Raw genomic sequence first — 10745 nt, 5'->3', positions numbered from 1 at the left:
CCACACAGGGAATCTGTTTGGCCCTCAGAGTGGGCTCAAATTCTCCTTCAGTCTCCCACTGGGTTGCCAAAGTTACGGAATTGTAGCGTCTCTGGAGAGTACTCACGTGAATTCCGTGAGTTCTCTCCCCCACCGTCTCTTTTTTCACAGTCTCAGTTCAGTAGCACCACAAATTTACTAGGTCCTAATCTCCTGTTAATTCGCCCTGCCCAGAGTCAGGTTTTTCTGCTAGGCTCAGGGCCGGAGCAGACCTGAGGTCGCTCTGCTTATGACGTATGTCCAAGATGGGGCCTGCTCTTTGTCTTGCTCGCCCTTGAGAGGTGAGTGGAGAGAGAGAAACCCGTGTCCGTATCATTCACCTTTTTTTTCTCTCTCTCTCTCTCTTCCAGTTAGCCTGGTGAACTTCCCCCCCTCCCCCCGGGGGTTGTTCCCTCTAGTCTCCTCTCTCTGCTTGCCTGCCGGTGTCTCGGGCTATTGAGGTTCGGCTCACCTCGCGTTCCAGCACTGGTGTGTTGAGTCTGCCGCTGGTGTCCCGAACTGTGGGCTCCCACGCTCTCCACGCAGGTCCACTGTGAATCACGCATTCCGGAAGAGTTTCTTCTGCTGTTTCCTCCCCTACTCTTCCTTGAATCTGCAGTATCTCCACTTTTATTAAACTGTCTCTCCCCGGACTATCAGTGTGTTCCCTTCCTATTCCGCCATCTTGCCTCCTCCTTTTTTGATCTTTTTATCATTATCTGCTAAATTAATTTCATGGAGATCATTGTGGATTTTTCAGTTCCTTGACAGCTTTTCATGACACCTTATATTTTTCCAACACTTGCGCTAGTTTTAGCTATTAAATTAACAGGTGATGACTGTCATTTAAATTTAGTTAATTTAAAATAAAATTTTATTTTAGTAATTCATTAAATCATTCTAATCAAATAATTTAATTAATTAAAGTTTTAAAGTATGATTATACACATATCAACTTGTATCTGCAAAGTCTCCAAAGCACATTAGTGACAATGTGAGTGATTCATGGATCGCTTCTTGATCTTTTGGCTAAGATCAAATGTGAGTGATAACTACAACTGATCGAATTTAATTAGTTTTAGTCACTAATGCATCCTTACTATGTTGCTATTTCAAATATAATTTGGGGAACTAATTTGCTGGGTGTGGCAAGGCATCCCTAGTTTTTTTTGTGTGTGTGTAAAGATTTATTTATTTGAAAGGCAGAGTAACAGAGAGGCAGAGGTAGAGAGAGAGAGGAGAGAGAGAGGTCTTCCATATGCAGGTTCACTCCCTAAGTGGCTAAAATGGCCTGAGCTGCACCGATCCTACGTCAGAAGCCAGGAGCTTCCTTTAAATCTCCCACATGGGTACAAGTTCAAGTTCAGACTGCTCCATTTGCATTCCAGCTCCCTGCTCATGCATCTGGGAAAGCAGTAGAAGATGGCCCAAATGCCTGGGACCCTGTCCCTCACAAGGAAGACCCAGATGAAGGTTCTGGCTCCTGATTTTGGTCTGGCCCAAAGTAAACCAGTGGCTATAAGGTCTCATCTCTTTGTATATCCCTCTCTTTAACTCTGCCTTTCAATAAATAATACTTTAAAAGGAACTAATAAGCAAATATATATTTCCTTTTATCTAACCATACACATATTTATGATTTTCATGATCCCAATTCTTGTCTGTACATCCAAATATCTTGTAGTATTTCTTTCAAATGGGATAACTTCCTGTTATAGTGCAAGTGGTCTGATAATTGTCAGAGAAATGTTTTATATTTATCTCATATTTGAGGATAGTTCCATTGAATATGGAGTCATATACTGCAGGGTAGATTCTTTCTACAGTTTGAAGATGCCCTTACATTGTATCTGAGAAGTCAGCAATCATTCATGTATGATTGTACCTGAATAAGCCATGTATGGTTGTTTTTCTTACTGTTTTCAATATCTCTTTCTCATGGTGGGCATTTGGCATGGCCCTTGGAATACTGCTTGGGAGACCCACATCCCATGCTGGAGTATTTAAGTTTGGATCCTGGCCCTGATTTTGACTCTGGCTTTCTGCTCTAGTACACAGCCTTGAAGGCAGCAATGCCATGGCTTGGGTACTTGGGTTTTTGCCACAGAAGTGGAAAATCAAGAGGCTCCTTGCTTCCACCTGCTCAGCTCTGGCTGTTGTAGGCATTTGGAGCTTAAGCCAGTAGATGAAAAATAATCCCCCCCTCCTCCTCCTCCCTCATCTTTGAGTAAAAAATAAAAATGTGAAAGCTTCACTCTTTATATAAAATTATTTTTAATTTACAAAAAGATGCATTGGTTTTTGAGATTTTTGAATTTTTGATGCCTCATCTAGTTTTCTTTGTAGCCATTCTGACTAGGGGGTCATTGAGCATTTAAAATCTATATACAGGGTTCTTTCACAAAATTTGGGAAGTTCTTAGTAATTTATTCAACCATACATTTTTTGTGTTTTTTTTTTCCTTCTGAAACTCTAGTTTCTTGTATTGAGGGTACTTTGAAAACTTATAGAAATTAGAAATTAAAGAAGCTTATTTTCATGCATTTTTTCAAATCTATGCATATAAAGGGCTTTAAAATATTAATGAAAATGTAAATTATATTCACAGCTTTCACCATTTTTCACCCTAAAATGTAATTATGTATTATTCTACTCTCCACAAATTTTCAAAATGCCTTTGAATATTAGATTGCTTTGTAAATCACTCCATGTGTTTTTGGACCTCTGCCCATTTTCCTTTTAAAGACTAGATAACAACTATTGGTTTGTTTTCTTAGTATGTTTTGGGTTGCATAAAAATACCACAGAATTAGTAGTTTAAAAAGAAAAGAAATTTGTTTCCTGTAATCTGGCAACCAGGAAATATGAAGTCAAGAGGCTGCATCTAGAGTAGGTCATCTCACCTCATCATAGCATTGCAGACAAAATTACAAGATGAGGGGCTAGTGCTGTGGCACAGTAGGTTAATCCTCTGCCTGCAGTGCTGACATCCCTTATGGATGCTAGGGCGAGTCCCGGCTGCTTCTCTTCTGATCCAGCTCTGTTCTATGGCCTGGTAAATCAGTGGAAGATGGAACAAGTTCTTGTGTCCCTGCATGCACGTGGGAGCCCTGGAAGAAGCTCCTGGCTTCTGATCATCCCGGCTCCAGCCATTGAGGCCATTTGGGGAGTGAACCAACAGATGGAAGACTCTCTCTCTCTCTCTCTCTCTCTCTCTCTCCTCACTGTCTGTAACTCTACCTCTCAATTAAATAAAATATTTTAAAAATTCTATGATGAGAGAGAGAGAGAAAAAATGAAACTCATTGCCTCAAGCCCTTTCAACAATGGTATTAATCCATTCCTAAGGACAGAAACTGTTCCATTAAGGGCTATTTTTACAATACATGATTGCAGGGGGTATGTTAAAACCATAGCATTTCTGGGGCCGGTGCTGTGGCACAGCAGGTTAAAGCTGTGGCCCCCAGCACCAGCATCCCATATGGGTACCGGTTCGAGTCATGGCTGTTCCACTTCCAATCTAGCTTTCTGCTGTGGCCTGGGCAAGCAGTAGAAGATAGCCCAAGTCCCTGGGCTCCTGCACCCTTGTAGGAGACCTGGAAGAAGCTCCAGGCTCCTGGCTTCAGATCATCTCAGCTCTGGCCATTGTGGTCATTTGGGGAGTGAACCAGCAGATGGAATACCTCTCTCTTTCTCTCTCCTTTCTCTATCTCTCTCTCTGGCTCTACCTCACTCCGTAACTCTGTCTTTCAAATAAATAAAATAAATTTAAAATAGCATTTTGAAAGCTAAAATATGGGTTATTATTTTGTCTTTTGTAACCTGTAGTTTAGTCCATGTGCATTTTTTTAACTGTATCATACAGCTCTAAAATTTCCATTGTTTGTCCAGTTGATTTTTCTACTGATAATTTTGGTATATCATCATTTGTATTTTTTTATGCCAATCTTTATGTGCCAGAAGATATTCAAGGATAGCATAAACATCTTATATTTTACTTTCAAAATCTGGGTTAACTTAAGTTTCTTTCTAGTGATTCTTTTTCCTTTTGATTGTGAATCACATTTTTCTTTCTTCACATGGATGTTGATTCTGATTTTTTTCTTGGATGTAATGAATTATGTGATAGTAATTATGAGTACTATTATATTTCTCAAATCAATTTTGTTTTATAATGCAGTCAATAGGCTAAATTCAAATTCCAAGCTCTGCATTCCTTGCAATGATAAGTAATTATTTTTTAAATATTTATTCATTTATGTAAAAGTCAGAGTTACACAGAGAGGAGACGCAGAGAGAGAAAGTCTTCCATCCTATGTTTCACTCCTCAATTGGCCACAATGGCTGTAGCTGAGCCAATCTGAAGCAAGGAGCCAGGAGTTCTTCCAGGTCTCCCACACAGGTGCAGGAGCCCAAGAATTTGGACCATCTTCTACTGCTTTCCCAGGCCATAGCAGAGAGCTGGATCAGAAGTGGAGCAGCCAGGGCATGAACTGGCACCCATATGGGATGCCAGTGCTTCAGGCAAGGGTGTTAACCTGCTGCACCACAGCACTGGGCATTATTAACTTTATTTCATTCATTTATTTTACTAGCAGAGAGACAGCAAGACAGATAACCTAACTGACAGACATAGGTTTCACATCCACAGGTTTATTATCCATGTGCCTGAAAGACCTGTGGGTGCACCAGTCCAGAGCTAGATGCTGGGAACCTAATCTAGGTCTCCCATGGGAGTGGCAAGAACCAGATTATTTGAGTCACTACCTGCTGCTTCCTATGGTGCACATTAGCAGGAAGATGGAATTGGAAGCAAAGTTCTACCATGGACCCACACATCTAAATATGGGCCACAGGTATTCCAAATGGTACCATCACCACTGCACCAAATGCCTACCTCTCATAACTTCAGTCCTTTCATGGATGTCCGCATGATGATGGTTTGTTCAGCTCCATTTTTATCTGATTTATGTAAAAAGTTTATCATTGCTTTTAGGGAAATCAAAAGAAATATGTGTAAAATATAACTATATACATACAGGTAGCAGAGTATCTAGGTTAGCATCTGGACCCAAATCTGTCAGAGTCTACAGTGTGTGTTACAGAATAGGGGGCAATCATGCTCATGTTTGTTTCTCTGTGCCTTGTATACTCCACTGATAGGTGTTTCACCTTTAGGTGAGTAGAAGAATCTGGTCATTTCTTTAATTCAGCCCTTCAAGGACTTGAATATTATTCTTCTGTACCTTCCTTGCCTTTTCCAGTCAGTTATATGATATAGATGTCCACACAGAAATAGTTAAATTGTCAAAGATTTCTTTAAAGTATGGGGCATTAAGCAAAAGAGAAAATCAGTGAAACAAAGATTGGTTTGTTGCAGAGGTCAACGAGATGGGATGATTTTTCTTAGATCAAGACCAAAACAGAAAAGATACAGTTCACGAATTAAGAAATGAAGAAGGGCATATTGCCAATAATTTTACAGAAATTCAAAAGAGTATAAAGGAATACTGTGAATCAATATATACCAAAATATTCAACAATTTAGTTGGAATACACAGATTGCTAGAAAAGTACAAATTATCACACTCTCTAGAAGAAACTAAAAATATTAGCCTAAAGCAGTCAAAAATCAAACAATAATAATAATAAATTTAATCAGTAATGTAAAACATTACCACAAAGTCCTGACCCAGATGGTTTCCTTTGTGAATTCTATCAAGCATTTAAAGAATACCAATATTTTCCAAATTCTACCAAAAAACTTGCCAACTCATTGTGTACTTAAAAAACAATGAGTTCAAATGAATTGTATTGATATCCTAAAAGTCAGTATTAGCAAGTAGCTGGATTACAAGCAGAGGAGCTGGCCTCAAAGTGGCCATCCAATATGGGATGCAGGCTCCCAACCTGTGGCTTACCCTACTGCACTACAACACTGGCCCCAACAGATTCACTTTAACATACCATGCTGATTGAGAAGAAAAAATTGCATTCTTAGCATTGAAAACTTCAGCAAGAGACATAGCAACATCACCTAAGCATTGTCACCCTGCAGGTTGTGCTGCTGGCCTCCCCTGGCCTGGAAGTAAAGGGGAGGATCATCAAACTTGCCACTCACTGTACTTTGCCCAAGGTCATGACCACAGATTCCAGAGCTGACCGCAGGGAAGCACAGGTCCCCCTGCAGCCAGTTCCAGCAGGTCCACCGACTCCACCTCCCCCTTCTCAGGACACCAAGCTTCTGAGGCACCCGGCTTCCTTTTCACAGACGGGCAGAGGCTGAACCACCCTGGCCCTTTCAACATCAGAGTCAGACTATCACTGTGACGCGAAGAGCCCGCGTGTTTACGTGATACTGCGCCGGCGCACCTGATTGGGTTATTTGCAAAGCTGGAGGGAGCATTCGACGTCACAAAGGTATAGCCAATCAGAGGAGGGCGGTGACTTGGGGTGGCGCAGTGTGGGGGTTATGAGAGAAGCCTGGGCTCTGGTCTGAAGCTACCACTTCCACATTTCTCTCTTCGCCTACAGCCCAGGCCGCTTCACCTCTGTTCACAAAAGGCATCCCGTGAGCTGGAGCTTTCAAAGACCTGCTTCAGGTGAGTCACCATTTGCTGACAGGTGACTCCTGGGCACTTGTCTTCACATTCTTGGGTCATTTTTCTATTTGGTCATTTACATTTTATATATTGATTTGAAGAGTGTGTAAAGATATTAGATAATTTAATATTTTTGACTCATTTCTGTTGTAAATATGTTTCCTAGTCTGTCTTTTGTCCACTAATATTTTCTTTTTGTTTCTTGCTGGTACTTAGCAATCCAATTGGATTTACATGTGGATCTACTGCCCAGAAGTGTTGCTATTGCTAATTATTAGTTGCATTTGTTTGCGGATTAGATTGGATTATCTTTTTTTTAACTTTTATTTAATGAATATAAATTTCCAAAGTACGGCTTATGGATTACAATGGCTCCCCCCCCCCCCATATCGTCTCTCCCACCCGCATCCCTCCCCTTTCCCACTCCCTCTCCCCTTCCATTCACATGAGGATTCATTTTCGATTCTCTTTATATACAGAAGATCAGTTTAGCATACATTAAGTAAAGATTTCAACAGTTTGCTCCCACACAAACATAAAGTGAAAAATAATAGATGATTTTTAAATGATGATGAAATCAGATCAGACCTATTGTCATGTTTAATCCCAGTGAGAGTCAAGTTGGGAATTGATAATTTTTTTTTTTTACAGAAGATCAGTTTAGTATACATTAAGTAAAGCTTTCAACAGTTTGCACCCCCATAGAAACACAAAGCGAAATATACTGTTTGAGTACTCGTTATAGCATTAAGTCTCAATGTATAGCACATTAACGACAGAGATCCTACATGAGGAGTAAGTGCACAGTGACTCCTGTTGTTGACTTTACAAATTGACACTCCTGTTTATGGCATCAGTAATCTCCCTATGCACCAGTCATGAGTTTCCAAGGCTATGGAAGCCTTTTGAGTTCACCGACTCTTATCTTGTTTAGATGTAATGCCATTCACATATATTGACAATTGTATTGCAAAAAATGTGATTCTTTTATCTTACATGCCTTTGTTTCCCTGACTATAGATCTAGTACAATGTTATGAGAGGAGGCAGCCTTGTCTGGGTGGGCTTCCAAGGAAACATCTCTCAGTGCTCCTTAAGTAATTTAATGTATGCTAATTTTAGATAATTTTGATCTGGTTAAGCAAATAATTATTTTTGAATATTTTGCTAACAGTTGATTTTTATGGCTGGATGCTGAATTTTATTAAATGCTTTTAAACATTTTATCTAAATGATCATGTAATCCCTTGCATTCTTCACCTACCTGGATGATTTACATCTTTTTTTTGAGAATGTTAAATACACTTGCACTTTTTAGTGTATCTTGCTTTTCATTTATCTATTAATTTTTCATATGTGGTTTATATAATATTTTTAAAGATTAATTTATTTATCTGATAGGCAGAATTACAGAGAGGCAGAGAGAGATAAAGAGAGAGAGAGAGAGTCAGGTTTTCGTCTGCTGGTTTACTCCCCAAATGGCTGCAATGGCTGGAGCTGGGCCGATCCAAAGCCAGGAGCCTGGATCTTCTTCCAGGTCTCCCACACAGGTGCAGGGGCCCAAGGATTTGGGCCATCTTCCACTGCTTTTCCAGACCATATCAGAGAGCTGGATTGGAAGTGAAGCAGCTGGGACATGAACCTGTGCCCATATGAGATGCAGACACTGCAGGCAATGACTTTACCCACTATGCCACAGCAAGGGGCCCAGATTGATATAATATTTTGTTAGAATATTTGCATATCTTTATGAACCAGAAGCTCTTTAATTTCACTTTAATCTATATCATATTCCGAGTTGCATCATCTGTGTAATAGTGGTTTCCCAAAAGAAATTTAAAAATATTCTGCTTATTTTCTCTTGGGGCAAGTGTGGAAAACAACTGTTTTTTCTGTCCTTATAAGTTTGGAATATACCATAAGTCTGCACCTGAAATTTTTCTTGTGAAGTCATTTTCAAGTTCTTCAAAGATTGGCTCTGTTTGTTTAGTTTATAGAGTTTTTTTTTAAAGATTCATTTATTTATTTGAAAGTCAGAGTTACACAGAGAGGAGAGGCAGATAGAGGTCTTCAATCCAATGATTCACTCCCCAATTGGCTGCAATGGCTGGAGCTGCACTGATCTGAAGCCAGGAGCCAGGAGCTTCTTTTGAGTCTCCCACAAGGGTGCAGGGCCCCCAAGCATTCGGGCCATCTTCTACTGTTTTCCCAGGCCATAACAGAGAGCTGGATCAGAAGTAAGCAGCCGGGTCTTGAACCTGTGCCCATATGGGATGCCAGTGCTCCAGGCCAGGGCGTTAACCTGCTGCACCACAGCACCTGTTCTGTTGATATAGTTTTTAAATTTTATGTTATATTTGTGTTTTGGGAAACTTTTTCAAAATATAGTGGATTTCAGTGTCCATAGTAAAATTTTCACGCCTAACAATTTCATAAAGCTCTCTTAGCATCTTTGTAAGTTCTGTGAACTCTATAAAGATGATTCTATTTTAATTTCTTGAAATTGCCTATTGGCTAATTAATTTTCTTAATATTTTAAGATGTTTTTTGTGATGGCCTTTCCTTTCACTGAATGTCAAAAACTACAATTATATAAATATATCAATAATATGTTGTGGCACAGCATGTTAAGCCACTGCCCACAAGGCCAGCATTCCATATGAGTACCAGTTCCAGTCCTGGCTACTCCATTTCTGATTCAACTCCCTGCAAATGCATCTAGAAAAACATCAGAGGAGACCCAAGTAATTGGGCCCCTGCCACCCACATGGTAGACCTGGATGGAGTCCTAGGTTCCTGGCCTTGTCCTTGCCAAGCCCATGGTGGAGGTCTCTTAAGGACTAAACTTGTGGATGTCATATTCTCTCTCTCTCTCTCTCTCTCTATATATATATATATATACACACACACACACATATATATATGCATATATATTTATTTATTTTGCTTCCTTTATCCTTCCTTCTCTACTGTAACTCTGCTTTGCAACTAAGTAAAATAAACCTTTTTAAAAATAATATTGGGGCATAGAAGAAGAACTGAAATAGGAACAAGAACAAAAACAGAAACGGGACTGACAGAGGAAGGAGAGGAAGGGAACAATCAATGGAGTCATACCACTGTGTCAGTTTCTGGGATGGCTCCCAGTGACTCATTTCCTGGTACTCCTGCCCCAGTGCAGTCATTTTCTACACTGACTAGGACTCACCTACGTAATCCAGCAGATATTCCAGAAATAATGGAGTGGGACTTATGAGGCCAGATCCTAAAAGACATTTAAATTTCTCCCTTGCTCTCTTTTAAATAAGTTCTTGGGAATAAGCCAGCATCCCGACTTTGGGAGTGATCAGACAGCCCTCATAGAGAAATCCACAGGGTGCATAACTGAGGCCTACTGCTAACAACCAGCACTGCTTTTCTAGGCATGCAAGTGAGTGTATTGGATGTGAATCTGCCAGCCTCAGCCATACCTTCAGATGACTGCAGCCCAGCCAACAGCCTGATGTAGCTGCTTGTGGAAACCAGGTACAGAACTATGTATGTCAACATTTCTGGATTTCTCACCCAGAGAAAAGGGCATGTTTCTTGCTTTTAAGCTATTAAATTTGGGGAAAATGGTGTACAGTAACAAATAACTGTGAATGATAGGTGAAATAAGGTCCAAAGAATTACCATTTAATTTCTTTCATTTAGTTTAACTTCTTGAAGGTTATTAGTGACCTTGAAAAGAACAGTTCAGCAGAGTATGTGACCAAAAGCCTTATTAGAGTGTGTTCAGAGGGACTGAGAGAAGAGAAAGTGGAGACAGAAACTGCAGGTAATTCTTTTTTAAAAACTTTTATTTAATGAATATAAATTTCCAAAGTACAGCTTATGAATTACAATGGCTTCCCCCCATAATATCCCTCCCACCCGCAACCCTCCCCTTTCCCACTCCCTCTCCCCTTCCATTCACATCAAGATTCATTTTCGATTCTCTTTATATACAGATAAGTTTAGCTTACATAAGTAAAGATTTCAACAGTTGGCTCACACACAGAAACATAAAGTGAAAAATACTGTTTGAGTACTAGTTATAGCATTAAATCTCAATGTATAGCACACTAAGGACAAAGATCCTACATGA

At 39.9% G+C, this 10745-nt stretch overlaps 1 long non-coding RNA gene across 2 annotated transcripts; it reads left to right on the top strand.

Annotated features, from left to right (window-relative positions):
• Positions 1–207: 207 nt before the first annotated feature.
• LOC103346421 (uncharacterized) lies at positions 208–10437 on the top strand. 2 transcript variants are annotated; one of them, XR_016231269.1, is made up of 5 exons: positions 208–320; positions 6290–6438; positions 6553–6620; positions 10042–10144; positions 10313–10437. It is a non-coding gene; the product is annotated as an uncharacterized LOC103346421 (long non-coding RNA). The 2 variants fall into 2 exon arrangements; XR_016231270.1 differs by having other exon boundaries at positions 6251–6438.
• Positions 10438–10745: the final 308 nt, after the last annotated feature.

This window comes from Oryctolagus cuniculus, chromosome 3 (assembly GCF_051225735.1).
Source record: "Oryctolagus cuniculus isolate XC-2025 breed Fujian yellow rabbit chromosome 3, ASM5122573v1, whole genome shotgun sequence".
NCBI classification, from domain to species: Eukaryota; Metazoa; Chordata; class Mammalia; order Lagomorpha; family Leporidae; genus Oryctolagus; species Oryctolagus cuniculus.
The sequence above is the reverse complement of the archived record's forward strand: the minus strand, read 5'-3'. Positions and strand labels throughout refer to the sequence as shown.